The sequence below is a fragment of the Bos taurus genome, chromosome 10, assembly GCF_002263795.3.
Source record: "Bos taurus isolate L1 Dominette 01449 registration number 42190680 breed Hereford chromosome 10, ARS-UCD2.0, whole genome shotgun sequence".
NCBI lineage: Eukaryota > Metazoa > Chordata > Mammalia > Artiodactyla > Bovidae > Bos > Bos taurus.
In genome coordinates this window covers 62,664,925-62,679,332 of record NC_037337.1, presented here as the reverse complement: position 1 = coordinate 62,679,332, position 14,408 = coordinate 62,664,925, and the positions used below count along the sequence as shown (strand labels likewise).

Sequence of the window (14,408 nt, the reverse complement as noted above, 5' to 3'; positions counted from 1 at the left end):
TCTGACTCTTTGTGACCACATGAACTATAGCACACCAGGCTCCTCTCTTGATGGGATTCTCCAGGCAAGAATACTGAAGTGGGTTGCTGTGGCTCCTCCAGGGGGTCTTCCCAACCCAGGGATCACATGCGTGTCTCTAATGCGCCTCCTGCGTTGGCAGGCAGGTTCTTTACCGCTAGTGCCACCTGGGAAGCCCAGGGCCATCCGTGTCTCTACAAATGACCCAATTTCTGAGTAGTCTTAAACTTAGTTTTAACTTTCAAAAAAGGTGCCCCTCTACTCATGGTGGCCCAAATATCTAGTTCTGTGGCGACCCATTCTCTCCAAGGTTCAAGAAAGAGGCACCACCAATGAATCTGCATTTACTCTGTGTAAGAACCATGATTTTTCTGGTTCAGTCATTATGACACTTCAGAACACTTGCAAATTCTGTATTAAAACTTATAGCTGTTGAATGGGAAGCATGGATTTCAGGTATACTCAGGTTTTTTATCAAGTTGAGGTACCAACTTGATAAGTAAATACATATTAAATAAAGACTATCAAAGAAAAACAACTTTAATTGAGATGTAGCAATTATCATTTTTAGATAGATCTTCATTTCTGCCTGGAGCCACCTTCCACTTGAGCAGATTTTAGATCACAAGAGAATTTGGTGCTCCAAGTATCTCTCATCACACACCTAAACATTTACATCATCTAAGTGGACCTTTTCCACTTTACAAACATGTTGTTGGCCTGTTTAAATACAGAGATGGGAGGCTGTTCTGTAATGTGAAAGCCCACAGACATCTCCAGTGTAAGCCACAGTACCACGAGCCAATTAAAATCAAAGTCTTGATGCTACAGACTTCATCGCTTAAATATTAAGCAATTTTTACTTTGACACTGAACAAGAGGTGTTAATGTAGATTCTTTTAAACAACTCGATTTAAGGTGTGTATATGAGAGAAAGAATAGTAATCTTTTCGACTTTTGAGAGCTGGAAGTATCATCTCTTTTGGCCTCCTAAAAGTTACTCAGTTTAGGAGTTGTTTATTCATTTATTTTAATTTAATTTAACCTCATTTAATTTTAGTTTATCTTGGTAGAGAACATCTTGACTTCTGCCTGTTTTATTGTGTATGTGCAATAAGATGCTTAACTTAGGAGCCTTGGAACCAAATGGGAGTTTATACTTTAGCTCCCAAGACTTTTCTTGAGCCCCTAATGACTGGCTGACTGATGTGTTTACATTTATATTAGTGTTGAGTGGGCTGATTCAAAAAGGGCTACAGACAGAGCTGATGTCTGACTTGTTGTTGCTCTAATACCTAGAAGCAGAATTATGGGATTATCTTTCTGTACTATGGAATTTATTTTATGACTAAGAAAAATGGCTCAATGCGACCAAATTCTGAAATGGATTCAGTGTTCCTGCAGCCATTTATCTTTTAAAGAAAATTATAAACTGCTCTGCTTGGACATTAGCTTAGAAAAATGTATATTTAATGTTTGGCTACACACACAAATAAAAGTATGTTTAATGCTTAGAATTGGCACTTATGTGGCTCATGGTGAAGTAGGCTGATGACCCCAGCAAGAAGGCTGGCAGAGAAGTCATCCTTACTTCTTGCCACTCCGCTCACCGGGCTCTAAGAGGACGTTTGAAATTTGAGTGAGCCAGGTCTTTCTTCTGCATTTTCCTGTGCGTGTTTTTAGGATAGAGAAAGGAGACCTTAAAGCCAGTGTTTAAACAACCAGGGTGAAAATGGGTTTGGCTTTAAATATCCAAGGACACAATTGCAACCAGTTATTCTTTTGCTTTTACTGGCATGCATTTGATCACTGAGAAGTCTAAACCAGGTTTTCTTTCTCCTATGTGACTAGAATTCTTAATTTTTAATGCAAAAGACAAACACCATCTTACTAGCACCAGGAGAACAGCAGTGATTTTGAATTGGGATGTATCTTTGTGAAAATCAGATTAAAGTTCACTTTAAAAGTAGAAACTGTTGTTGCTGGTTTTATTTTAGCACTTTATATTTTGGAAACCTAGGAAAGAAAAAACTGAAGGTTAAAAGTGGGGGAGGGGGGCGCAGTGGCGCAGGGTGGGAAGCAAAGCCAAAATTATGATATGCTAACTTAACTGAAATCTCTGAATTACCTCCATTTTCTTTTATTAGATGCCCAGAGTGTAAAAATGATATATAAAATTATAGAGGACTTATTTTCTAAGACATTATCATCTAAAATAATGTTTTAAGAGACAGATTCCATAGGATCCAAGTATTTGTTCTTGGCTTTGGTCAACAGGTCAATAATTGCCTTCATCAGGAAAATGTTTAGCTTATTTGGGTTGGAGAGTGATTTTATATTTTTAATGGATCATCGCTCAATCTCTCCTTTTATAGTGTTAAAAGTATTATTCTTAAAAGGGAAAAATCCTAAAATAGCTCATTTTGCCTTTATTCCCTTTTAACATTTGCCAATATGTATCTCTGTTTTTATAGAGTTGTAATTAATGAACATATAATTTTACACTCTGATTTCCCCATTTGGTATCACATCATAAACTAAGGATTACTGGTCTTCATTATTATTATCTTAGTGGTCGCATGATATTCCATGAGCCTGGTATAATGTACTTTTATTTTTACTACTTCTCCATGTTAAATAAGCATCTTCCTTGTTCTTCTTTAGATCTTTTGCTTAGGATAAAGTATAAGAAGTAAAAATCACTGAATCAGGGTTCGTATTGTTAGCATCATGGATGGGAGCATGTGTGTACACGCTGACAAACTGTTTTCTAAATGTTGTAATTTTTTTTACCCTGCCATGTGTAATATATCAATTAATTCCAATTAACATTATTATCCTTCAGAAAAAAGACATGTATTTGCCTTTTGTAAAAGGTACCTTGTTGATTTAATTTGCATTCCTGATTATTAACAAGAAGCCTGATGTTTTTTTAGAAACTGAGACAAGACCTTTTAGGAACAAGTTTAGTCCTGCTGACACCTAGACAGTCTGAAGGCTGGGAATTGTGTTAGCATCTACATTCTGACCAGCAGCTTCCTGTGTCTCTACCATATACTCAGCTCTGACAGCTAATTTCAGTCTTCAGCTGGACCAAGAGGAGAAAGCAAAACAAAGCAGTATTTCAGGCCCCAGCGAGTACCTTAAAGGATCTAGGAAAGAATTCTCCCCAAAACATGCAGTATATCAATTATCTAGCTTCATTAGAGACCATTGCAAAACTGAGTGTTTAAAATAATTGCAATCATTCATCTGACTCAAAAATCTACAATTTGAGCATAACTCAGCACTGCTCCACTTTAAATCAAGTAGGGTGACTCAGTTATGAGCTGGAGGATCCATTTCACAATTGGCCCACTCATGTGGGAAGCCCACGTGGTTGCCTATAAGCTGGGAGATCAACTAGGGCTGAGCCTTAGTCTCAGAGACTAACCCACAGTCTAGTCTCTCTCTACATGGGCCTCTTCATGAAGGCCTGATTTTAAACAGAATGGGCTCTCTCATACTATGGGGGTGTGTGTGTGTGTGTGTGTGTGTGTGTGTGTGTGTGTGTTCAGCCGTGTCCAACTCTGCGGCCCCATGGACTGTAGTCCACCAGACTCCTCTGTCATGGAATTTTCCAGGCAAGAATACTGAAGTGGGATACCATTTCCTACTCCAGGGGATGGTCCCAACCCAGGGATGGAACCTGAGTCTTTTGTGTCTCCTGCTTTGGAGGGCAGATTTTTTTTTACCACTAATGCCACCTGGGAAGCCCCATACTATGGTGGCTGGGTTGAAAAAGTATCTGAAGAAACAGAAATTGGAAGCTGCCCACTCATTACCTTCTGGACCCACAGGTGACAAAACATCAGTTGCACCATATTCTTCTCTATTCAGGCAAGTCATATCCTAGACTCAAAGGAGGGATCTGTATACCCACTTCTAAATGGGAACGGTAGATGATATCTGGGGACCATGTTTTTGAGAGGCTAAGAATCTAAATATTTGAAACGTCATAGTCTGGGAGGTATTATAGCATTGATCTCTACCCTTGCTTTCTAGAATACTCCAGGAATGAGTTCTCCAATTGTTTAACTCACCTTTCCCACAGCAGGGAATTCAGTCATTGAGTTGTGTCTCTTCACTGACTTTTCCACAAGCAGCATTCCTTCCGTTCCCCAGCCTTCCCTAGGAAGCCAGGTCTCGGGGCTTTTAATCATCTGTGTCATGGCTCTTTTCTTCTAAGACAGATATTAGAAGTGGGCCTGAATATGTGATGCATCTCAAAAAAAAAAATAACAACTTTAAGTATATTTGGTGCATTTACACCAGTAAAATGTTTAGCATCTGATGTGCTGGCAGATTCCAAGAGAGAATTTAGAACATAGAAGACACTGAAATCACCAGAGGTGGTCTTCAGGAAAGATTAGATTATCACAGGGCAGGGAACACAGAAACAGAGTTATGTCAATAACGATACTAACAGCAATAACCGTAATAGCTAAGACCACTTATTTGCCTGCACACTTTTCAAGGTTTTCTGAATATTAAGCCTGTAACCTTTAAACAGTCCTTTAAGATAGTCTACTTGTTCTCTATTTTTTACAGGTACAAGGCAAAGTAGGTTTTCCAAGGTCACATAGCTAATGGGTGGTAGAACCAGAATATCCTTAAACCCCATTTCCTCAGTGAATTGTATGAGGGTGTTTATTCTCAGGCACAGTGAGAAGATGGGCTGTTGACTCATGGCTCCTTCTGTGGGCTTCATATTGACCCCCTTTTTCCAGCCGTTTCTCAGGGTTGAGATGGAGTATGGATAAGAGTTTCCTCTCTGCTGTTCTCTTACTGGTCAGTGATGATAGAAAAGAAAAGAAGTAGACGAGCCTTCAGAGGCTCAGACTTTCCTTCTTACGTGCTCCCTGCCACATCCATGCTGCCCGGCCTGCTGGACATTTCCAGGAAGGGATTCTCAAGGAAAGCTTTCTTTAACCCTGGAGACCCAGGAGCAGAGGGACCTGGTGGGCTTTCCACCCTCAGTTTGTGTCCACACGGGAGGAGCACCTGAACAAGAAGGTTCCCTGATTTTGGAGGTGGGTCCCCATTGCACCCCTGCCCTGTCACCTCGCCCCCCACCTCACACACACACCAGAAGCAGCTTGAAGACTCTGATGCTGGGTCAGAGATGGTAAGGAAGAGGCCCCAGCCACTTCAAAAGGGGAGGTAGGAAGAAGAGGTGGAAACCAACTCCCAAGGCTTAGGGAGACAGGATCTTTGCTCACTTCCTCCATGAAAGTCCTCTTATTATTTTGTTGTTTCATAAAATCTTGTATTTATTTATTTGTCTGCTGCAGTTACCTGCTAGGTCATTAGACTAGAAGAAGACATGAATACTGTTTACATCTTCAAATAACAATAATAAAAGCAAGCTAAAAATATGACTATGCTTTTCTTAATAAATTAAAAAGGCCCCTTTCTCTTCTCCTTTCCATTTCTTCTGCATTATCTTTTTCTGGTGTCGTGATTAAGACCACAGACATTGGAGTCCAACTGACTTAAGCCCTGCTATTTAGTTTTGTGACCTGAGGCAGATTACCTTTTTATTTTCTTATCTAAAAATTTGGGAAAATAGCACCAGCTTCCTAAGGAGTGTTTATTAGCACAGTGCCTAGTATTTCCTTAGAATTCAACCATGGCTTGTTGTGCTCAGAATCTTCTCCACTTTTCCAGTTTCTAACATGTGCATGTTACTCGGAACTCCAGGTATGTCCCATGAAAATAAAAAGGAGTATGTTACTAGGCAAGCCCTGCTCTCTTAGAGAAGTGGGCATGGGAAATATTTCATGTAGTGGCCCGTGAACTTATTTCCACTAAGAAGTCTCAGATCCTGCCTTCCAGGAACTCGCTCTCATTAGAAAGACAAACTCGTAGATGGTCAGTGCAACCTCCTACCATGGTCAACCCACAGTCAAAATGGATGGAATGTTGCAAAAAGAAACAGAAAAGGGTTCAAACTGGTGAAAAGTCCTAAGGAATGAGTAGGAACTTGCCATCAGAGAAGTCATGGAAACGGTCCCTGGTCCACAGAACAGCAGGAGACGAGAGTCGGCAGCCCATCAGGGCCCTCAACTTGCAGAGTAGCTGCATCCAGGGAAGGAAGGAAGGGAAGGGGAAGGGGAAGTCGCTCAGTCGTGTCTGACTCTTTGCGACCCCATGGACTGTAGCCCACCAGGCTCCTCCGTCCATGGGATTTTCCAGGCGAGAGTACTGGAGTGGGTTGCCATTTCCTTCTCCAGGGGATCTTCCCCACCCAGGAATCGAACCTGGGTCTCCTGCATCATAGGGAGACACTTTACCATCTGAGCCACCAGGGAAGTCAGGGAAACAGGAAGGTTAATAATACTCATCTGAACCAAAGCAGAAGCAATGTCAGTGTACCATGCTGTTGCAGACTGGAACTAAATAAAGCACTGATAATAACACTACTACTTCACATGTATAGCACCTTTACAATCTACAGAGTATTTTTATGCTCACTTTCTCACTTGTCCCTTTAAAAAACCATGGTCAGTTAGTCAGCAGTGATGCTTCCTTATCTCACCTCCATAGAAGCACTGGGCCAGCCTAAGAGCGTGGGAGGCTGAAGAATCTGACACGTGTGAGTGGTAACCTTGCCCTGGGATCCCTCTGCTCCTCTGGCCTCCATTTCTTCTCCCTTGGGCAGGCTGGATGCTGCAAAAGACACAGTAAGCAGAGAAGGTGTAAAGGATCACTCAAGACAGAGCTTAGGGCCTGGGAACTTTGGATTAGGGCACCTCTGAAAGGAACGCCCCCATCTCCCTTGGCTTGTGGGTCATGCCTGTTGGTGGTTGCTGCTCCTTGATTTCCTGCCACCCTGAGGGCTGTCTGGGACCTTAGCATGTAAAGCATGACAGAGGCAGCTCTCCGTCCCCCAGCTTGGTGTAGACACAACTTTGGAGGAAATTATGAGGTCCCTCCTGACTTTCTTCTCCAAGTACCACTTACCAGGTCTCTGCTAAATCTCCTTGTAAGCCCACTTTTGTCCCTGTATCCTTTATACAAAAGACCTCCAACCCTCCATCTCCCCTGAATTTTTAATCTTTCCTTTTTATCAAGGAGCTGTGAGTTTGTGATAAGCGTGGATGGTAAAAAGGAACGCCAGCCACACTTTTCCCTCCAAAGGTAAGCAGGCTAATTTCAACAGTGTTCAGCCTGTTTGGATGAATAAAGCATCAATTATTTTTCTATACCTCCCCAGGATGCTGCCTGGGACAGCGGTAGAACTGTGGGCCCCAGGTCCAAGGCATTAATCATTAAAGGAAATAGGTCAGAGAATATTGCTGGAACATTATTGAAAGTCCTGCATATCTATCCCAGCAATAGTAAGATCAGTGGAAGTCCCAGTCTTACTGTGGACAGATCTAAGAGACCACCTTCCCCACATACTGTAACATCATTCAGTGTTGCTGTGTATCTGTTACTTGGTGACGGGGGGTAACCTATTGCTAGCAGTTCACCATGAGTGGGAAAGGTGCTCTTCCCAGATTTTGTAAGTTTTCTTTTTTTCTTCAAAAGATACAGAGTTGCATCTATCAACTCATCTAATCAATAAACATTAAAAAAAAAAAAAACCTATATGGTACTGATGAGCCTATTTGCAGGGCAGGACTAGAGATGCAGACTTGGACGTAGTGAGGAAAGGGGAGGATGGGACCAATTGGGAGAGTGATATTGACAGTATACAATACCATGTGTGAAACAGATAGCTAGTGGAAAGCTGCTGTATAGCCCAGGGAGCTCAGCTCAGTGCTCTGCGATGACCTAGAGGGGTGGTGGGGGAGTGGGAGGGAGGTACAAGAGGGAGGGGACATATGTATACAGGTGGCGGATTCACTGTTGTACAGCAGAAACTAACACAACATTGTAAAGCAATCATACTCCAATTAAAAACAAAACAACGATGTACCCGCCACTTTTTAAGAATATATTTATGGATGTAAAGGACATAGTCTTCGCACTCAAGGAATTCACAGTGTGAGGCTGGGTGGGGGGAGAGAATATTGAGAAAATAAGGAAGTTTATTTATTCTATTTTTATTTTCTATAGTCTATATAGATACATTTATCTATATTTATTATCATGTACATAGCATATTGTATGCTATGTGCTCTGATAAAAGGCGAGCCCAGGTTTGGGCAACAGGTGGAGGAAAAGAGGGGAGAGCCTGGTGGGAAGTGATCTCTGATTAGAAACTGACCCCATGAAGCAAAAGGGAGGACAAGAAGGGCGCCCGAGGTGATAGGCACAGCATGTGCAAGGCCAACAGACAGGAGAAACAGTGTTGTTTTTAGAATTCAGTGAATTCATACACCCAGAAATGGGGTACTAAAAGAGGTGTCCTCTAAGAGAAGTGAGATCCAAATGCTGACCTCTGGACCTTTTGGGTCTTCATAGTCGTAAGCTCCTTGGACAGCAAGGAGATCAAGCCAGTCAATCCTAAAAGAAATCAACCCTGAATATTCACTGGAAGGACTGATGCTGAAGCTGAAACTACAATACGTTAACGACCTGATGCAAAGAGCCAGTTCATTGGAAAAGACCCTGATGCTGGGAAAGATTGAAGGCAAAAGGAGAAGGGGGTGGCAGAGGATGAGATGGTTGGATGGCATCACCTACTCAGTGGACATGAATTTGAGCAAACCCCGGGAGATAATGAAGGACAGGGAAGCCTGGCGTGCCGTAGTCCATGGCGTTGCAGAGTCAGGAGAACTCTGTTCAGTGACTGAACAACAACTTGTAAATTCACTGAATGTCACTGTGGAACCTGGGTTTTCTTATTCTGTGCAAATCCACTTTGAGCCTCTCTGATATTAGCCACTGAGGTGATAGAGCAATGAGCCTGGAGACAGATGATCTAGAAGCCTGACCTGCAGCAGTTCTTGATCTCCTGGTCTCTACAATAAAGATTGATTCACTCACTCAGCAAACATTCTGTAAGTAGATACTGTGTACCATACAACACAGTGGTTGTGGTTGTAAAGATAAAGCAGAGAACAGAACAGATGTAACTTCTGTCCTCATGAAGCTGACATGTTGTTCAGTGGAGATAATAATTTCTGTCTTAAACCTTTAAGGACAAAAATAGATAAGGTATATCTGCTTTAAAAAGTGCAGGATGCTATAAAAGCGAACAGCCCCATGGCCCATGGTCTCTGGTCTGGGATGACTGCCACTGAGAGCTGGGAGTTCCTGATCCCTGCCTATATACACAGAAGAAGTTCGTGAAATACCTCCAGCAGATCAGCTACCAAGTACCTCTAGGAACGCAGAGAAGGGCTAAGAAACTTAGTGGTTCCTGGCGTATGTGACCTGAACTTCCCACAAGCATGTCCCTCAATTTAAAAAAGAAATTGAAAATGATCTTTTTGACCAGAGGGAGGGCCCTCACCACCTCACCCCTGGGTCCAGAAGCTAGAGATCAGCATCTAAAGGCAATATTTCCCAGACCACGTGAGTGTGAGGGGGAAAAATGCACCCTCTGCCTTTCCATCTGGCTTGGAGTCAGAATGCCAGATCCACACACGTCAGCATGTGTGGAGACGCGTTCTGTGTTGAACGCATCTGTCGGTTTGTACTACAGAGCCCGTTTGTGGTTTGGTGTTACAGATCAGAGGCAGTGATCACAGCTCTCCTGTCTCAGGGTTCAGAGGGAGCATGTGCGTTTTGTATCCTAGGCAACGCCAATGCTATAGGAAAAATCTACAAGTGTGAATTGGGAATTCTGTTCCTTTTGGTGAAGAGCCCTTTTCAACTCAGGCACCTAAGTCAGAATCAATAAAATCTAATGACTTAGAAGGACCTTAGGGATCATCCATGTTCTAGCCCAACCCCTTGTTTATAGATGAGGAAACTGAAGCCAGAGGAGGTGGGGCCTCTGGGCTCCTAGAGGAGAATCTAGATTTCTCAAGCCCCTGTTATCGCCAGGTGTGTTTGATATGTTTGATGTTTGGGGTGAGATTAACATCCCCTCAGGTGAGTCATAAGGAGAGGTGAGAATAAATGTAAATAAAGGTCATATAACACTTGAGGCATAATTCTCTCCAGCAATAGCTTGAACCACACAGCCCTTCCTCAAGGTTGTGCGGTTAGCCTTGCACCTTCCTGGTACTCACCTGACCACAGAACAGGATCAAAGGAGCTCAGGGCACCTCACCTCTTTAGGCACCTCACCCAGTCCTCACAGCATCTTTCCCTGAGAGGAGCTGCTAATTCTCCCCACTTCACAGGGAGACAAGCACAGAGCAGTTAAGCAGCTTGCTGCTGCTGCTGCTAAGTCGCTTCAGTCGTGTCCGACTGTGCGACCGCATAGACGGCAGCCCACCAGGCTCCCCCATCCCTGGGATTCTCCAGGCAAGAACACTGGAGTGGGTTGCCATTTCCTTCTCCAGTGCATGAAAGTGAAAGTGAAGTCGCTCAGTCGTGTCCGATGCCCGAGGCTAATTAAGTGGCAAAGCTGGATCTCCTCCCTAGGCATTCTGGCTCCAGAGTCATGTTCGCAAGTTGGTACTGCACTGCTCAGCACTCACTCAGGCTCCAGCCCAGAGGAGGAAGGACCTGACTGCTCATACCCTCTGGGTGTTGAATCGATTTGGTAAAAATCAAAAATTGGCATCAATTTACATAGACTCCCATTTTGCTTCTGTGAACACAGAGGTTTCTAAAGCTCATAGATTCAGAGCCCAGACGAAGGGCTCCAGGTGACTCCCAGGTAAACTGACTCTGGCCCTGACTGAGCCCTCACAGAGATTTCTCTGGCCATAAAATTCACTTGGGCCATTTATTAGTCCAGGACTGCTGGCTGAACCCTCACTGAAGACTTAATTTGCATCAGTAGAACAAAAGAACATTTTTTAGAAGTTGTTCTGAACCGATTATAAACTAACAGGAAATTGCAACAGTAGCAGAGAACCGTGTACTTTTCACCCAGGAAGTGGATTTTTAAAAACAAGTCACAGTTCTTGAATGGAATACAGATAATAGTAGTGCTATGCTTTAGATCCTTCTGAACAGTTAATAATCATTCTCTACATTTCTCATAGACAAGCAGCTGTTAACTGTTTTCAAATAGGAGGGCAGATACAAAGGCATCTGGAAGCCATAGTGCTTGGATCAGGAATTTTTGGCTTTACAAATAAGTTTAAAGTGCACTTTTCTTTCTCTTGGTTGTTAAGTTTAACCCTTCTATAAACCCTTCAGCAACTGTTTTAAGTCATGACATCACCTAGGAACCTCTGGTGAGGGGCCTTGCAGAAGATGAAACAGGAAGACCTGAGCTTCTTCATGTTAGAGTGAATCCCTGCCATGGGCAGGGCTGAGCAATGTAGATCACTAGACTTCAGTGACATCTGGGTTCTACACTAGTTTCACGACTCCTGGACCTTAAGTCCCTTAATTTATCTTTTCATTCTTTCCTAGGAATAGGAGCAGTAACCCATCCTCAATCCTTCCTTGTCTGGGTATTTTTCACGTCCTTTGAAAATCCTAAAAAAAACAAAAAAAGAAAGAGGCACTGTGGAGGAAACTGAAAGCTATGTCTCCATAGAGGCAGCATCAGACATGCCAGTAGAATCAGAGCAAACATGCTCTACTTCTGTCATCTCAGCCTGGAGGGAAGAACCAGGCACAGGCCCAGACCCTATTATACTGAACTGAATGTCATGGCTCAGGCCATACGGCAGCCTCAGCAGGTCAGCTGCTAGAAGAAGCCAATGTTCTGAAGACAGGCTGAGTCCCTTGGCATCTCAGTCATCCCTTGGAACCCTGAGCCTTTCCTTTGTCTAGAATGGTTCCTTTCGTGGAGGCCAAAGGGGAACAGCCAAGTCGGGCTGGGACCACACATTTGGAGGAGATAACAAAGGAAAAGCTTTTCATGTCTCTTGCCACTAGTCAGCCTTAGAAGCCTTGTGGTCCTCCTTGAAGAAAGGACACACAATTGTGTTCATTTCGGCCACAGCAACCTTCTGCTTTCTCTCTCTTTTCAATTGTAGATGATTCCTGTGTTTTGTATTTTCACAAAGCTAGTTCACCTGATCTCTTAAGAAGTTGATGTGGTTTGTCGTCTGCCTGGTTAGCAGATAGTCTCTGCTTAGATTGGGGCTCATCCTCTCATTCGTTTCTTGTGTTATTTTCACTTTAAATGAAGATTGTTTCTGGAGTGGTTTAGCTTTAAAAATGTTACCCAATTTGAGTTAGGACGGACAGGCAAGATCTTGCAGGCAAGTTGTCACTGGAATTATGCTCCCCAGAGCCATGGTTCTGATCAGCGGTTGAATTCTGGGATTCCTGATCAGATTTGCTTAGAATTTGGCAGAGACAGGTTAGATCCTGTTTTCTGTCCCTTCCTGCTCAATTCCTTTTAAGTGCTATTCCTTTTTGAATTATTAATATTTAACCAGAAGCATTACTGATGGAGATATTGTTATGCTTTGCTTTAAGAAAACCTAGGCTTAAAGGGAAAATCTTACATAAGAGCTACTTTAATTTTCAGAAAACTTCTTTAAATAGCCAGCTTTCCTCATGCATGTAGAATATAATTAAAATAAACAAAACTGACCCAGCTTTGAGGAAGACATTGATTATAAAAGCAAGGCATTAATAAAGAACACAACAGGCTTCCATACCCCGCAGGGTGCCCTTTCCTGCCTTCTGCGGTGTCTGCTGCCACCTTTCTCTTCTATCAGAATCTAGCCCCAAGGAAAGATCTTATAAATGTATTCATACTGATTTCTGGCTTATGTTACTCTCTAGCTCTACATACTTTATACCTGGAAAAAAGGCTGTCAGCCAAAGAAAAGAATTTCCCGTTGCAGAGTCTCTAGCATCAGGCAGCCATTAGGCAGGCTGGTTTTTATTTTATTTTTGCTTGTTGGGTAGTGGGGAGTCAAATAGACTTCCTTTTCTGCCTCTGTATGCCCTGCTCTTTAATCTCAGGAATAGCTCTGCTTTCCTTTTCTTGTACTAGAAGACTGTAAAATGAGGAGGAATTTCAGTGTGGGGGTAGGAGGGCGGTGACAGAAATCACTTGTCTTGGCCTGTGTTGCCCATCCCTCCTGGATTAAAGAGCAGTTTGTTAATGATGCGAAGGTGTGAAAAGAGGCATCTGTTGCCATTAGTAAGAACCTGTTGGTTTTGGAGCACCTAGAAGTGCCCGGGGCTGTTGAGGCTTATGTACCAGTGCTGTCAGAGGAAAGTAGTAGACACAAGACTTGGTGTTTGTGGCAATGGTGGCAAAGCATTCAAGCCAAGGCACCTGTGCCATCACGGCTAAGTCAATCACATGTGCAGCCTTTGTCTATTTTTTCTTCTATCCGTTACATACTCATTGAAGACTTCCTTACATGCCAGGCTCTGTGCCTGATGCAAAGGATAAACAGGATGAGTACAATGTACTCTTTCTCAAGCAGTCCTGGTTTAGTAGGGAAAATGTGGAAATAAGTAACATGATGAGTGGTAAGTTCTGTGTTAGAAGTATTTACGCAGTATCATATGATTAGTCATCCTGAGGGAAACAGAGGAGCCTGGGGAGAGAGGGATTTGGAGTATGGGAAGAATGGGAAAGTGGCAAAGGCCAGGGACATTTTGAGCTGGTAAGTAGACAATTTTCAGGAAGAGCTTTTGAGGGAGAACAGTGTGTGTAGAAGACACTACTTTAGGATCAAGGTTGGGAAGCATCTAAAGCTTAAACAGAGTGGCTAGCAAGAATCAGATTGTGGAGGACCTTGTACATCTTGGAAATGAATTTGGACTTTATTATATAGGCCTTCAGGAGCCATAAAATAGTTTTTAGACAAGGAATTAACATGATGCTATTTGTACTTTGAGAAGATTATTCTGGTGGCTTTGTGGAGACTCAACTAGAAGTCTAGAAGGGCAGAAACCAGTCCAGAGTGGATTCTAGAATGTTGAAAAGAGAGAATCAATAGGATGTACTGACAGGTTGAAAATGGGATGGTGGGGCAGGGGAGATGTAGGGTGACTCCCAGGTTTAAGGCTTCAGTGACCAAGTAGGATGTTGAAATACAAATAACAACAACAATTGTTGTAACAGTAATTGCAACAATAATAGTTGTAATTGTTGCATCTATACCAAGTACAAGAGATTTAGCTTTGTGCTTTGAGTAGATTATTTCATTGAATCATTGTAATGTTAGTGCTAAATTATCTTCATTTTAGGCATGAAAACTTGAGACTTGGAGAGGTAAAGTAGCACACCCAGGGTCACATTGCTGATAAGTGATAATGCATGAATCTGAACCCAAGCATTTGAAGCTCAGAGCCTGCCCTCTGTAGGGAATTTAACAAGAGTATAAGTCAAGGCACAGTACCTGAAT

The 14,408-nt window shown here is 42.7% G+C and overlaps 1 protein-coding gene and 1 non-coding gene across 17 annotated transcripts in view; one reads left to right on the top strand and one right to left on the bottom strand.

The window, feature by feature from the left end:
* Positions 1 to 14,408, top strand: part of SEMA6D (semaphorin 6D) — a 58,569-nt gene that overhangs the window by 17,856 nt on the left and 26,305 nt on the right. For 2 of the 16 annotated variants that reach the window (XM_059890398.1, XM_024997536.2), the window contains exon 1: positions 2,082 to 7,200. The exons of 10 other annotated variants lie outside the window; for them this stretch is intronic. The gene's annotated coding sequence lies outside the window, so the exon portion shown is untranslated. Of the gene's footprint in view, positions 1 to 2,081; positions 7,201 to 14,408 lie in introns of those variants that run through there. 4 more of the 16 variants (XM_059890401.1, XM_059890404.1, XM_059890406.1 and 1 more) reach the window with 3 other exon arrangements.
* TRNAH-AUG (transfer RNA histidin (anticodon AUG)) lies at positions 6,300 to 6,371 on the bottom strand. Its single transcript has one exon. It is a non-coding gene; the product is annotated as a tRNA-His (tRNA).